General features: G+C 43.6%; 1 protein-coding gene across 8 annotated transcripts in view; it reads left to right on the forward strand.

The window, feature by feature from the left end:
* The first annotated feature begins 276 nt into the window (after positions 1–276).
* SMAD1 (SMAD family member 1) overlaps positions 277–16,007 on the forward strand; it is an 81,968-nt gene continuing 66,237 nt past the window's right edge. For 2 of the 8 annotated variants that reach the window (XM_082463421.1, XM_082463418.1), the window contains exon 1: positions 277–585. The gene's annotated coding sequence lies outside the window, so the exon portion shown is untranslated. Of the gene's footprint in view, positions 586–5,744; positions 5,839–8,290; positions 8,394–12,849; positions 12,939–13,046; positions 13,241–13,624; positions 13,804–16,007 lie in introns of all 8 variants that reach the window. The other 6 variants (XM_082463414.1, XM_082463417.1, XM_082463415.1 and 3 more) reach the window with 6 other exon arrangements.

Genomic DNA, 16,007 nt, shown 5'->3' on the forward strand with positions numbered 1-16,007 from the left:
AGAGCGGTTCGGTGGGCCCGGTGGACGTGTTCGAGGAACATTTCAAAAAAATAAAAATTGAACTCGGAACTTCACCGGCAGGTAAGGTACCGAGTCCGCTCCCCCGGGACTAAAGGAGGCAGGGGCTGTGATGTTTTCTCCTTGGAACCAGCGGGGCGTGGGGCTGGAGGCGCGGGAGGCGGCGCGGGCCCAGCGCTCGCGCCGGCGGGGACGGGAATTTGGAGAGGATCCCTGGTCGCGCAGCCGCGGCGGGAGCGGCGGCGCGCGCGAGTGCGCGTGTGAGCGAGCTAGAGAGCAGGCGGGCGGGCGAGTGCGCCGGGTATTGGCAGCTGAGGAGTGGAGGCTGGGCGGCTCCGACTCCCTGACGCCAGCGCGACCAGATCAATCCAGGCTCCGGGAGCGAGCGAGCGAGTGTGCGAGCGGGCGGGCGGGAGGAGGAAGGAGAGGCCGAGCCGCTGAGTCCGGGCCGAGGCGCGGGGAGGGACCCTGCGAGCGCAGCGCCCGGCCGGCCTGACCGGGGCCGCGGGGGACCCCGCTCGCCCGGCCAACGCGTGCGCCCGCGTGGACAGGCGCGCAGCCAACCCGGTAAAACGAAACAGACCCGAACCCAACTTTCCCCTCCGTCGCGTCCCCGCCCTCCCCTCGGCGCCCCCGGCTTCCCAGCGACGCCGCCGCTGCCGCCGCGGGCTGGGGCGGGCGCGGGCCGGCCGGGTGGCCACCATCGCGCGCGGGGCTGGCGGCGCGGGCTGCGGCGGGGAGGGGGAATCTTCCCCGCGTGGGGCAGACCGGGGATTTCCCCCCCCCCATGATGGCGCCTCCCGGCTGCTCGGAGGAGCAAGCCTGCCACCTCCTCCTCTCCTCGCGCCTGGCCAGCCGGGCAAGGCTCGGGCCCGTGTGCCCCCCGCGTCTTTGTTGGGTCTGCGGTGGGGAAGCCGCGTTCCTCGGCCCCCGGCCCTGCCCGCGGTCGGCCCTCCGCGGCCACCCTCCCCCTCCGCCCGCCGCCCGTTTCCCTTTCCCTTCCTGCAGCCGAGCCTGGGCCGTCGGCGCGGCCCGCGGGCCCATTGTGTCCCGCGCCGGCCCGGGCGACCCCTGCGGGAGTCGGAGGGCGGCCGCCGGCGCTGCCCTTTCCGTGGAGCGGGGCTGGCGTAAGGGGGACACCCGGTGCCGTGGGTCCCTCTGCGTCCGGGGCGGGCTCCTTCCTGTGCCCCACCAGCGTCTTGGGGGTCGAGGTCAAGGAAAGTTCGCACTGAAATTCCCTCTCATTTATTCAAAGGTTTGGCGGCGGCGGCGGCGCGCGTAATTTTTTTTTTTTCTCTTCCGCCTACACCCCCCGGAGTCTCCGAGTGTCGTCTCATTCCTTTCCCTTTCCCGGATTCGATTGCCTCACTGCATGTGTATTTGTGAGTTCGCTGTGCAGCAACTGTTCATTTACTCTGCGCCCGGTCTTTGTTAGTGTTTCTCGGGGTTGTTTCTGCAGGAAGGGGGGTGGTGGTGTAGGGTGTGAGAGAGACAGACGTGGGCTTGTTTTTCTCGTTGCTTAATATATATGAAGGCTTCCAGGGAGAGCGGTTCCCTGATGTACTTTGGGAAGGGAGGGGGAACAAATGCCTGCCGGATCTTACAACTACAGTAGCTGCGGCTTTTGTTTATCTTGCGACGCGGACCATGTTTCCATGCACTTGCAAGATCCCCGGCCGGGCGCTTCCCTTCTGAAAATCGAGGCGCGTCTCCGAGCCCTCTCCCGAGAAAACATCGTCGTCGTGAGTGCTGTGACAGCCGGCCTCTTTCTTTCCCCTGAGGTTCTCTTGCCATTGTAGCTGAAATTTCACAGTAGGTGGAATGATACAGAAGTTGCTTGATCTCTGTATGTGCTTCCTCTTACTGAAACTCCTAGCAAGCAGCTCAATCGCAAAATGCCTTTATTTCAGAACGTTTCTCGCTTTCATTACCTGCCGTGGATAACATGCCTGCATTCAGTAGCACAATGAGAAAACTGTTCTCTGCCCATGTTGATTTTTCATCTTGTTTCTCATTACCACTTGACGCTTTATTGGAGGTAGCTGAGCTGTATTGGAACCACGATTGAAAAAGAATCAGGGCAGAATCAATGTGCACTGCCCCGGGATTTTCAATTAGTATAAATATTTTGCATCAGTGTTAATTCTGATGGAGGTGCCAGGCCTAAATATGCTGTAAGTGATTTAAATGTTTGTCCTCCCCTCTCCCTCCCTCTTTCCCATTTGTAGTTATTTGATATTTCTGTGCAGGTGGTGTACATTTGTGTAATATTGCAGTTCTTAGGAAACTGTAACCAGGGTCGTGGGAGATGATTTTCTAGAGGTGGGTGATGTCTGAGCCTCTGGAGGATCCAGGCAGGATCGGGTTTCTTCTGACGGTAGGGATTTGTCCTTGATTTAGTTTTGACCCCTCCAACCGTAGGTATGTAACCAAATACATTTTTCCTTTTTGCAGTATCCTTTGGTTTTATACCCTTGAAGAGCTGATGACCTTTGCATTTTAGAGAAATGACAGTTTTTAGGCAATTTAAAATATTAACTTCTTACACCTCTTGGAATTTAATTTTTTTTTCTACTAAGTTCATTAAAGCATTAAGAGGAAGTAAGTCTCATTTTTCCAAATACATTTATTAGTTGAAAACTAAATTGCAGTTTGTAATTTTGATTTCTAGTAATTCTGGGTTTAGTAACTTGGTTAGAGTGGAAAAAGAATAAACTTGAGTGTAATTAGATGAGTATATTTAAGCTGCAGTCGCCTACATAATCAAGGCCAAGTTGTGTGTGTATAAAAGATCTCATTTGTGTAGTCTTACAAGGCTAATGGAAGCATCATTGAGGCTTTATAAATAATGTAAGTTGTGTATAATGTAGAGTCTCCAGAGACGGCAGAGAAAGCATCATTACCAGCCTTTTCAACCTGCTTGAGATCTTAAATTGATTTACAGCACTGAACTGGTGCAAAATGATACATCAGGATGACATGGGGTCAGCCTGTAAAAGTCTATGATGTCAGCCTATTAGTTCAGTCATCATAATTAAACCATATTACAGGGGTGGCTAAGCAGGAGTCTGGCGTTATCCTTCAGATATGGGTGGTATATGGATTTTGTTTATAGTGGAAAGGCCAAACTGGCAAGGAACGCTAGTGTTTCTGAAAAGGGGGAAAGGCTTACAGAGCTCTGAGTTTCTGAAAAAATTGAAGCTAAATTAAGGGATGTTCAGTCTGCATTGTCTAAGTAGCTTTCCATTTGGTAGTGGAGAAACAGATGCTTTGAGGGTGCCGATAAGGACCTTTGCAGCTCTGATCCATGCACTGAATCATGCTTCATGTGAGCTTGAATTTAACTTGGCCTTAGGGACCTTATAAAATATCAGAGGACCACATATTTCACATCTCTGATCCTTTTATTAACACTGAGTTGCACTGTATTGATGCAAACGCTGATACGTTATTTCTTTAATCATAGTTACCAGGTCTCCACTGGAAACAGAGATATTTGAATTGAACATATAAACAATTCAGGAAAAGAAGATTCTTATTTTTTGCTGAAATTTCTGGCAATCCGTATTCAATTTATGGGTCATCTAGGGCTGTGCTGTCCAATTAGGCAGCCATAACCATGTGTGGGTATTTAAGTTGAAATTAATTAAAATTAAATTAAAATAAAAATTCATCTCAGTAGCACTAGCCACAGTTCGCGTGCTCAGTAGCTAATGTGGCTAGTGGCTACCACCTTGGAGAATGTATACATAGAAGATTCCCATCATCACAGAAGGTTCTGTTGGACAGTGCTGTTCTAGACCCTTCGCCTCTCCTCATCCTCACTTTCTACTCACCTTTCAGCTGCTTCTCTGCTTGTTACCTCTGTGGATGAGTTTGTGGGGTCGAAGGGAGAAAGAGATATGTCAATTAATTTTGCTACTTCCTAGTTGCTCTTGTTAAAAGTTTGGAAGTGACAGTTGAAGCTACTGCATAAAATGAGGTTGACTTTTCTGTCAATCATATTTATCATTGGTGTCATGGCTTCTAATTTGATTTAGAGCTTTGGGTAGGAGAAATAATTGTAGCTGATTTTTTTTCTGAGTTTTTACTGTGTCCTTGTTTTTAATACTCATATCTCATTTAAGCATCAAAACTTCCCTTAGTACTGTTGTTGTCACGTTTTACAGATAAGGAAACTGAGTTCTGAGTGATTCATTGTCTTGCCTCAGGCTACATAACTAGTGATTATATTCTTAGCCATGAAGTGAACAAGGCAAGCTCGCTCTAGAGCCTCCCTTTTCTAAAAAATTAATTAATTAATTTTTGGCTGCGTTGGGTCTTCGTTGCTGCGCGTGGGCTTTTCTCTAGTTGTGGTGAGCGGGGGCTACTCTTCGTAGCAGTGCGCGTGGTTCTCATTGCGGTGGCTTCTCTTGTTGCGGAGCATGGGCTCGAGGCGCACGGGCTTCAGTAGTCGCGGTGCATGGGCTCAGTAGTTGTGGCTCATGGGCTCTAGAGCGCAGGCTCAGTAGTTGTGGTGCACGGGCTTAGTTGCTCTGCGGCATGTGGGATCTTCCCAGACCTGGGCTCGAACCCGTGTTCCCTGCATTGGCAGGCGGATTCTTAACCACTGCACCACCAGGGAAGTCTCCTCACTTTTAAATATATATATATATATCTAGAATACCTGAATAATCATTGTTCTGCTGGGCTTTATTATTCTGGTATAGACATGACTTTGCTTTTATTTTTTAGGCTTTTAGACAACTTTGCCTTCTATTGTGCTTTTCTGGGCCATCTTCTGTTGTCTTCCTTTAAGTGCTTAAGAAAGGAAACATAATGTTAACACCTCTCTAAGCAGAACATAATTGGAAGACTAAATCTGACATAAAAGTAATGCATTTCAAAGCCAAATTGGTTTTATCTCTGCTTTTCTGGATTATTCTTGTCACTTTCCCCTTGCTTTTTTCTTGTATAATCACAAGCTGATGGTACTAAAAAAGAAAGTTCTAGTAGTTCAGTTTATCTCATTAAAATTAGTCTTTTTTAGCTGGTAAACACTGCACCTTGAGATACAAATAGTTCATTGAAAATTCCTTGGATTTTTTTTTCTCTTTTTACATTTATGTCTACTTTTGTATAGTCTTACAGTTAAGTCATTTTTATTTTTATTTTTTTTGGTCAGGGCTATTTAAGAATTTGATGAAACCCTGGATCCCCTATCACACTCCCATCCTCTAATCCAAAAATGCTTATATGCCCTGGTAAGCTTGTGTGTGCACAGAAGTACCCAAATTTCAGGTGAAGGACATCCATGGGACTGCCTTGCCAAGTGTGTTCATAAACACTGATTTGTAATTTCCTTTACAAAGAATAGAGATATTGAGTGTGTTAAAAGCTACTTTGATGTTCCTATCAAGTTGAGCAATCCGAGGCCCAGGGAAGATAGCGGACTTGCCTGAAGTCACCCATACAGTGATTGGAGGAGGGAAAGCCTGCACCTGGATCACTGTCATTGTCAAGTTCCCATTTGTTTGTTTTTTCCTTCCTCACTCGCTGTGCTCCTGGGCCTTTGGTCTGAGCATATCCAGTGTTAATTGGGGAGGGGAGGAAAGAAGAATTTTTTGGCATGATATTAACTTTTTGTACCCAACATTGTTTGAGCTGAGTATGAATCAAAAAGTCTGACAACCTCAGAGAGATGTTTTTTACAGATTAAAATTGATTTTTTTTTTTTTTAATTTTAGAGATGGAAAAGAAACGCCTTATGCCTGATTTAGTCAATGGGACCTTACTAGGAGATGGTAGATCCGAGATTCTACGAAGTTCAAATTAAATCAGGCAAGTCTGCTGTACAAACCTCCTCTTTTGGCTCTCAAAAACAAATCATATTCCTAACCAAAAGTCAGAGATTGGGGTATTTAGGGAAGGAGTTAGGAGGTACTAGGGAGAGAATTGGAAAGATCTAAGGAGAAAAGGGATAATTTAAATATAAAAATTTAGAAATGAAATATAAAGTTATAAAATGACATTGAGGCTGATGAAGTATTCTGTGTAATTGTACTTCTGTATGTGGTTTTTCTTTTCTTTTTTTAAAACTTACTATTACCGGTTTATTATGAAAGGATATAACTCAGGAACAGCCAGATGGAAGAGATGCACGGGGCAAGGTATGGGGGAAGGGCGCCGTGAGCTCCATGCCCTCTCCAGGCTCCCCATCCCCATAGCACCTTGATGTGTTCACCAGCCTGGAGGCTCTGGTCTTCATTTTTGGTACCAACATTAGCAGGAAGCGCTTTGATAACAAATAGAGGCATCTCCATTTTGCCTCGAATTGAAAACTGTTGACTCTTTATCCCCCTTTTCTGCTATTAACGTCGTATTGCAACTATTTAGGCTAATCTGGTGACCTGTCATCTGATTTGCTGCAAAAATACCTGAAGTATTTTTAATACTTCTGGAGTTACTGCCTTTAAAAAAAAAAAAAAACTAAGTTGCATGAATGTATTTACTTAAAATCTAAGTCAAAATCTTTACTATGGTGTTCATTATTAAAATAATGTCAGTTTTAGAGATGGACTACTAGTCCTAGGCAAAAAAGTAACATTTACAGCTATTGCTTGCTGACTTGCAGAAATGAGCGGGCCCTGTAGAACATTCATTTGCACAAGGAAAGCTGTCTTTCAGATGGGAAAAGCCAATCTTTCAAAAAACAGTTCAACTCCAATGACTGCATCGGGTTTTTAGGCTGATACTGGGAACTGCAGTATTTGAGCAGTTTAATCTAACATCTTTGTGATTTTTTTAAAAATTAATTTATTATTTTATTTTTGGCTGCGTTGGGTCTTCGTTGCTGTGCACCGGCTTCGTCTAGTTTTGGCGAGCGGGGGCTCCTCTTAGTTGCGGTGCGCGGGCTTCTCATTGCGGTGGCTTCTCTTGTTGTGGAGCACGGGCTCTAGGCACGAGGGCTTCAGTAGTTGTGGCACGCAGACTCAGTAGTTGTGGCGCATGGGCTTAGTTGCTCCGTGGCATGTGGGATCTTCCTGGACAAGGGCTCAAACCCGTGTCCCCTGCATTGGCAGGCGGATTCTTAACCACTGCGCCACCAGGGAAGCCCTGTGATTTTTTAATGAGCTAAAATCAGAACTTTAGAGAACATTCCCTCTTGAAGATAAAGCATCAAACTCTCTAAGGTTTGAGGGAATCCATACCTGGCAATTCTCCCAAATCTCTCTGCTTGGTTCCTAGTGTTCACATAGGAGCCTTATATAGAACCCAGGTCTATGGTTGGTGGATTGATTTCTTAACTAATTTTCTTGAGACAAACAAGCCTGGATTTCAAGGAACACATACAGCATACACAGCAGTTACTTATGCATCTATATGCTTTAGAGCTCACGATGAAAATAAATATTCACTATGTCATGTTTGCAAAAAGGAGGATAAGAGGGGTCTAGCTTTTGATTCAAAAATATATTTATATGTGTAATTTTTTAATGCTTTATTTGTAGTTTCCCCTTAATTTTAGGACAGCTGTACTATATTTTTTTCTACAATTCCAGATAGTTAGGGTATAGTTACTCAAACTATTCATTCATTTTCCTCTCCATGTCTATCTTTTGTGGTTTCTTTGCGGTGTGCTTATGCAAAGTGGAAGTATTTCAGACCTTTATAGTTTTTTTTCTTTCAGTTTCGAATACCACAGGAAGAAAAGGGAACTAATTATCTTTCAAGTATTATAATTAGGCATTAAATTAAGTCATTATTTAGTTAGCTAAATGCAAGATCTTTTGTTTAGATTGAAGGAAAACATGTCTTTTTAATGGAGGAGAGGGGTATTAAATATCTCCTTATTTGAAAATTTTGATACAGTGTGGTAATGAGCATATGCTTCACTTAGTGAGTCTGTTAGTTCAGAGTGGCTCAGTAATTAGTGAGGAGACCCACAAAAATGAAAAATTAAATGCAACATCACAAGAGTTGTTGCAGGGTAATATAGGGGTAAGTTGTATAGACAGTTCACATGAGGCCCACCGTGGTGTGGAAGGACGTGTGGGTTTGCGTAGGGAGAAGGAAGAGACATTTGGGCAGAGTAGCGGCGTGGAAGACTCAAGGTAACAGGAGTGTTGGGAGCAGCGCTGTCCGATAGAACTTTCTGGAGTGATGGAAATGTGCTGTATCTGTGCTGTCCAGCACTATAGCCACTAGCCACAAGTGGCCGTCGTGCATTTAGAATGTGGCTAGTGCAACTGAGGACTGCATTTTAAATTTTCATTAGTTTATGTTTAAACAGCCACCTGTTTAACAATGAGCTATCACATTGGACAGCACAGATCTGGAGGCCAGTCTGCAGCTCTGCCTGACCACAGAGGGTATTCCTGATGGGGTCCCGTATGGTGAGCTGGGAGAGGTGTTTGGAAAGTTTGAGTTGAGGATGAGGATTTGAGGGCCTCAGCGTGCCAGAATAAGGAAGCATTGGGAAGTCACAGAAGGTGTTTGAACTTGCAGTTTGGGTTGGAGAGGGTAGAGCCCATATGCCAGGAGATTGATAAGAAAGCGCTTTGAGTTCTCTCTCTCTGATGGGGTGGGTTTTGTGAGTGAAAAGACACCTGGTGGTTATTTGGCTATAGAGTAATGGGAAAGAGGGGTGTCACATTATTCTTAAGTTTCCAACCTGAGTGGCTGGAAAATTAATAAAGCCTTTACTTAAAAATAGAGAAGAACTGGTTGTGGAAGGAATAAAAATTCTGTGAATGATAAATTAGAATTGACAGGTTGAATTTAAGGTGGGGTATCTAAGTATTCTACAGGCAAGTTGGAGATACATAACTAAGCTAAAGCCTAGGGAAGGACTCGGAGCTTTACGTAGATGCCAAGTAGTGATCTGTTGGGAATGATGGTGGAACATCCAGAATGGATGGGTATTTGGAGAGGATCATGAACAGAGAAACAGAGAGCTGGTGGGTTGAATCGTCCATTGATGCCCACAATTAGGAAGTGGTAGAAAGGAGAGAGGCATGTTTGAAGTAGACAAAAGAAGGAACTGGAAGAAGGGTGTGGGGTCAGAGGAGAAGTTAAACCAGGAAGCCAAGGGAAGAGAGAGTCCAGAGGAAGGTTCAAAGGGGGCACATGTTGTATGGTTCAGGGTGAAGGAGAGAAGGTCAGGGTAATCAAGTGAATGCAGCTGAGGTGAAGAGACTGAGTATATTAAGAAATGAGAAACAGTCTTCTATGCCCTCGAGTGACTTATGTTCCAAAATTGATGAGACGACTTCTTATTTGAAGGTTGAGGGAAAGAAGTTAATGGACAGAAAGCAATCAAAGATGATGGAGTTAGTGATCTGGAGCGCAGGTGACAAAATATGAGTCATGGTAAGGAGGGAGATTGTCTGAGAAGGAAGCAGAATGGGGTCCGAGAGAGGAAAGCAGATGGCACAGAGCTCCTGTCAGCTTGCGCTGGTTTTCCCAGTAGTGTCGGAGGCAAGTCAGTCCCTTCATTGGGATGGTGAGCCGGGAGAATCAGAAAATGGTACTGGAAGTTTAAGAATAATGGACAAGTTTTGGAAGAACCATTGTAGGTGATGTGCCAGGAAATCTATGGCGAATTCAGAGGCTGAACAGTGGGAGGAAGCCTGGGGTGAGGTTTGATGCGACTGTAGAGTAGACTAGTAATTGTTGCTTTTTAGTGTAACTTGGTGGCCTGAAAGTAAGATTGGAGAGGAATGTTGGCAGAGATGATTCTGGCTGAGGGATAGAAAATAGGCTAAGAAATGAGGTTCTAGAGTCAGGTTGCCTGGGTTTAAGTCCCATCCCCCAACACTGACTTGCTCTTTTATAACTTTGGGAAAGCTGCCATTAACTTTTTTCTAATTTTTTTTTAATTGAAGTATAGTTGATTTACAATGTTGTGACCGTTAACTTTTTTTTTTTTTAATTTTTTTTTGTGACCGTTAACTTTTGAACCTCACTTTCCTCATCTGAAAAATAGAGATAATAGTATCAGCCGCAGGGTTGATAGAAAGATGAGATGAGTTATCCTTCCATATTTCATCTAAGATGCTGTTAATCATAAGATGTTATTTCATGTACTACTGAGGAAAAAACCATCATTTAGGCACAACATACCACTGATTGTAAATTTCCTGGTTAGGAGAGGGTACATCTTGCAGTCAGTGAAGTACAGAATACATAAAGGACCTAGCCTAGGACCTGGCACATAATAAGCATTTGGAAAATGTTAGCTATTTAATATTTGTAAGAGTCAGTGTGATTGTAGGGTCTAGAATGTTAATGAGAGCAATATTGAATCCAATCTAGATAAGGGGTTACAGGTTATAAGGAGTCTAATGGATTAAATGAACTGAGAAGGGTTAAGCAATGGGAATCCCGGTAATGAAATTGTGAAATAGCAAGTTTGGGAATTTGTAGATGGAGCGTTTCCCTGACAATGCCAGCTAAAGGTTTTTAAGAAAAGTATAGTAATTGAACTAAGAGAAGAATGCCCTTTAATGATTTTAAAAAGCTATTTAAAGTTGCTCAGAGCTTTTCGAAGTAAGTATTGTGAATTTATCTATGGATTTTTCTTACACTATTCATTAGTGTTAAAAAAATTTTTTTTCATTAGAGAATACACACTCAGTGAAGAAAGATTCCGGCGTGGATTCTTGTCATAGTGTCAGAAGGAAAGGGGGAGATGGATTCTCGATTGTCATTGATTGAGTGAATTGTCATTTTCAAGAGATGGGGATACGGGGGCGGGGGTAGTACTAATTAATAGCTGCCTGTAGAGCTCTTTTGTTTTTTTTTTTTTGGCCACGCTGTGTGGCATGCGGGATCTTAGTTACCCCACCAGGGATGGAACCCGTGCCCCCTCCTTTGGGAGTGTGGAGTCTTAACCACTGGACCACCAGGGAAGTCCCTGTAGAGCTCTTTTAAACATGGCTCTGAAGGCAGAAACCATAAAGGAAAAATTTATAGGTTTGACAACATTTATGTGACCAAACACACACTCTTGAATGACGACACACAAAAATACAACCTTTCAAATTTGCAGCAAGTTACTCTTCTTGTAAAAAACTTTTAAAATCAATAGGAAATACCACCCCTACAGAAAAATTGGTACATGGACCTGGAGAGTATCATACTAGGTGAAGTCAGGCAGACAAAGACAAATATCATATCACTTATATGTGGAATCTAAAAACATGATACAATGAACTTATTTACAAAAGACTCACAGACGTAGAAAACAAATTTATAGTCATCAAGGGGGAAAGCGGGGGAGGGATAAATTAGGAATTTGGGATTAACAGATACACACTACTCTATGTAAAATAGATAAACTACAAGGATCTACTGTATAGCACAGGGAACTATACTTAATATCTTGGAATAACCTATAATGGAAAAGAATCTGAAAAAGAAAATGTGTGTGTGTGTACATACACCTGAAACGTAAATCAAGTATGCTTCAATTAAAAAAAAAACAAGTGAAATTCTGGGCTCCTAAACAAATTGGTAAAGGACAGGAACAATTCACAAACGAATGAAATGCAAACTACTAATAGACATGAACTGTTCTGCTGAGTTCTGGATGAGACTCTTCACTGGAATGGGGACGATGTCTTCTCTTTTACTTTATCGTATCATTCTTTGTGGACCAGGAAGGATCAGTCTGGGGAAACTGGGCTTTTCTCACTGAAGGAAAGGAAGCCAAAATTTCCCTGCCTCCTAAGAGAAGCTGAGGTCACAAGGAGGTACCCAATGAATGTAAGCTGGAGTTATAAGAGACAGGCCATCTCCATCCCATTTCCTTGATGTTGCCGCATTACCCTCATGACATTGGGCTAGGAGTCTCCTCATTAGAATGTGAGGTGTTCCCAGCGCTTTAGGGGCTCTCAGTTCTATGCAGGTTGTCAACCAGCTGGCACGATCGGTGAACCTTAAGGATACCAGTGCTCCACAGAGCACATCGAAATGGGCCTCTTTCTCTCCCACCTGAGTCGCAGTACTAGATTTGATTTGTAGTGGCATTTTCGTATTCATATGAGACACAGTGATGGTCTTAGAGCATGGTTTTGCTTATTGAGCTAGACTGGTTCGTAAGGTATTGAAATAAGAAGTTCTCCCACATAGTAAAACCTCTTATAAAGTGAAGAAAATTTAAAGTTAGGCATTAGCATTTGATTTCCCAGATTGTCTTTTAAGGGTAATAGTTAAGGTCGTGGGCGTAAGAAAGGCTTCTCATGTGCTGCCCGTAAGGTGGTTATTGGTAGGGTCCTTACCTAACCGAAGTACACCCAGTCTTACCTCGGCCTTGAGTTTTTACCTGGCCACTAGACAGAAGAGGATTCATCAGCATCTTCTGCCCCACCATCTCCTCTCTCTTAAGTGATCTGCAAATATTTCAGAGTTGGGGGAAAACAAGGCTTTTGAATTTCGCCCCCGGGCTTACCACCAATTTCAGCCACAGGCCAGTTACTCCCGCCTCTTCTTTCTTACGTCCTTTCAGAGGACGGTGACTGGGAGTAGGGGGCCGGAACTGGTACGCATTGGTCAGAGCCGTCCTTCAAACTCTTTGAGCAAAGTTGGGGAGGGAGGACGAATGCCGGCAACACGAGCCTTAATTTTATCAAAATGGGTCTTTAATTTTATGGGTAGCTTTGTGTGAAAGGGAGTGGTAATGCTACAGTGAGTGTTGCTTTAGGAAGTACACCTTTAGCCCTGTGACAGCTCAGCACAGCTGCCTGTACATAGCTTGCCCTCCCATCTGTTACGGCTTCCTGTTTTGCTTTGTGTCCGTTGCTGGCTTTGCAGTCTGCATAATTAATAACAACCTCTTTATTTTCCCAGTGTTCGTGTTTGTGTGCTCAGGACTTCTGTTCAGTTTGTTCAAGCTCGAGAGAACGTCTGATTGGTTTCAAATGGCCTTCTGTTAAACTGTGAGCAAAATTAATTTGATTATCCTTGAAATGATTGGCATCCAAGCTGTATTTATAGCGTTTATTTGCTGGAAACACTGAAGAGTTCTGTCTTGTCACACTGTGCAGGCTGAGGTGTTGATCTGTATTCCAGGAAAGCCTCCTTTAACATTGGTGCATCCTCACTGAGCAGTTCTGCTTTTTGTTGAGCCAATATTAATCAGTTCAGCAAATGTTTCATGCATCCAGCGCTGGGCTCTGTTTCAGGGAGGGAGAGAGAATCATCTAAGTCAGTTTTTGCTGTGCAGAAGCAATCTTAACTGGTAAGAGGAGACTATGATTATATGAAAAGCTAAATAACGAGCCATCGCTATTCATGTTATAGCGTCTTATTTTGAGTGTTTTTCTTCAGTAATTGGGATAGCCTTTCAGAGTCAAGGGATTAGGAAAGAAATCTGATGTAGTTGGTAGAGCTCCTGCGCCGTGCCCACCTCCAGCTTAGTGGATTCTTTCAGCAAGTTTTTGAGCATCTCTACGTATACTTCTGTTCATAGTGTCTCTTATAGAGCTTGATAAAGTTGGGGTAAGGGGTCATAAATGTAGGATTTGCACTGAGATTGTAACTTTGAGGAAAAATACGAACCTGCTTGTCTAATGTGACTTCTGTTTTAATAGCTTTTATTACAGTTATCTTATTCATTCTTTAGACTGAGTTCCTTGAAGGTATGTGGACAGTATCTTCACGATCTTCATGTTAGCACAGTGGTTCTCACTTTGCACATCAGAATCCTGTGAATGACAACCACCGCAAAAATGCCAGGGCCCGCCCCTGGGGGGGGTCTGGTTCCAGGGTTACGGTTGGGGAGCTTGTAAAGAAGCACCACAGGTGAGTCTAATGTACAACAGCATTGAGAACTGTCGGCTTGACACATGGTAGTGATGAGTGAGTTTTTTCATTTTGATGTGTTTAAAAACATGTCAGGAAATAGGACCTGTGGTATGTTGTAGGTCTGTTGTGAACATGAACTACGTCTTTGATACCCAGCAGCACTTGGTGCTGGGTGATACCTGTTCTAGGTCCTCCAGACGACCCAGGTAGTTCTGAGGGTTAACTTTTGCTCCCCCTTTTTTAATTTGAGGAGAGAAGAGATAGAAAGAAAGGATATGTGTGTTTGAGAGCTTTCGCTTTTCCCTTCTTGAAGGAATCAGCGATTCCCTGTGTCCTAGAGTCTAGAAGTAGAGCTAATAAATAAAGCTGTTGCGACCTGGGGCACCAAGAGCACAAAGAGAAGAGGAGAGAAGAGCGTCAGCGGAGGTGATAGCGGAGGTGATCTGGCGGCGTCTGGAGGAGTGCTTGGGTGTCACAGCTGGGCGGGGGCAGGGCTGTTTCCACCAGCAGGGATGCTGCCAAATGTCCTGAAATGCCAAGGTTGAGAAACCCTGGAATAGGGGATAAGGAAGGGGACTAGGAGGCAGATAGGATACTGAAGCGGTAGCGTCACAGACGGCTGTTTCTGCCACACCCGTATGCTGTTTGCTGTGTTAGCCCCTCTCCCAAATCCTCTAGAGTCAAGAGCACTGTTTTTTGCCCTTATCTGTAGATAGGATTGTGACTGCCAGCTGTGATTGAGCCGTTAAAAATTACCTATAATAAAATATGGTACTTGAAAGAGTCCTTCAGCTATTTTCCATCTCTACATTTGCTTGAATGGGACAGTATTAATTCACACACAAAGAAATGAGCCAGTAATTTTTGTTCTGTTTTGCTTATGTTTTCAGTAAAGGATACTAAGAACGATCAGTAAAACTGGAAAAAAAAAACATTAAAAAAATAAATCCAATAAAGCAATCAATCAATCCATCTCTGAGAGAACCAGCATAAAAGGAAAATTTCCAATCTTAACAAAGGCTATCTACTAAAATCTTACTTTTTAAACGGCTGTTTCTTACAGCATCATTTATAAAGGAGGAGTTTGAGGCAGCGCAAGTGTCTCCCTTTTAGGAATGGATAAGAAAATATAGTCTATACGTCTTTTTTTTTTTTTAACCACTACACAGTAACTGGTAAAAATAAACTAGATTTAAAAAAAAGAACAATCAGTGGGAATGTAAAGAAAATGAATTTCTTAAAAGGAGTTTAATTTTAATATTCCGCAGCCTCGTCATAAGAAAAGAGTATTAAGAGATGAACACATACGTGGGCTGTTGGTGTGAGGTAATGGTGCCAATTTCCTTGTGTCCTTGTTGAGTTATAGCTTACAACTACTTATCCCTATTCTAGGCTGTTTAGATTAAAATGAATTTAATTTTGTCATCGCTGCCCTGATAAAACTCTTGGTTTTTTCATGTTCTAGGAAAGTGGCAAGGTGCCAAGAAGGAAAGCAACAACGAAAACAAAAATAAGTTGGGGAGAGAAGGAACCAGGGGGATTAAAGTAAAACCATAAGCACATCCTTGCTTGTCAGTCCCTCTACTTTATGCATGAGACAAAGGAGGAGGTTATTTAGGAGAAGCAGGGTGGTAGAGGGGTTGCCTTGGCAAGCCCTTAACCTTTCTGCACCTCGGTTTCATCATCTCTAAAATAGTCTCTACATGATAGGATTCCCATAAGGATTAAAGAGAGGGAATAGGTATAAAGTGCTCAGGACAGTGTGTGGTGGTGATGGTGATGACGAGGACGATATGAGAATGATCTTTTATTCCCTCTGAATACTTGAGCTGTGTTGGAAACTGACAGAGACCATGGATACACTCTTGTGTGATGTCACCCATAGAGCCACCTGCGTGACAGTCATCTCTCCCTTCGAAGTGGGCGGTGATGAGGATGAGAGTTTATGGAGTCCTCAAACCGGGGTGTTTCAGATGTTCTGTAAAGACTGTTGCCAATAGAATCAATTTCCAGAGGAGGAGAAAGTGATTTATGTGACGAAATATGTTTTTAAGTTTTTGTAACATAATAAAACCATTATAGTTAAGTCTCTGTCATCCACGTATAGATTTTTCCACAGCAATATTTGAATCTTGAGCAGGCATTTCTTTAGAATTTACTGCGTTCTCAGAGTATATAATAGTTTTCTGGTTAGTGTAAGC

This window comes from Balaenoptera physalus (genome assembly GCF_965194825.1).
Source record: "Balaenoptera physalus genome assembly, chromosome: 5".
NCBI classification, from domain to species: Eukaryota; Metazoa; Chordata; class Mammalia; order Artiodactyla; family Balaenopteridae; genus Balaenoptera; species Balaenoptera physalus.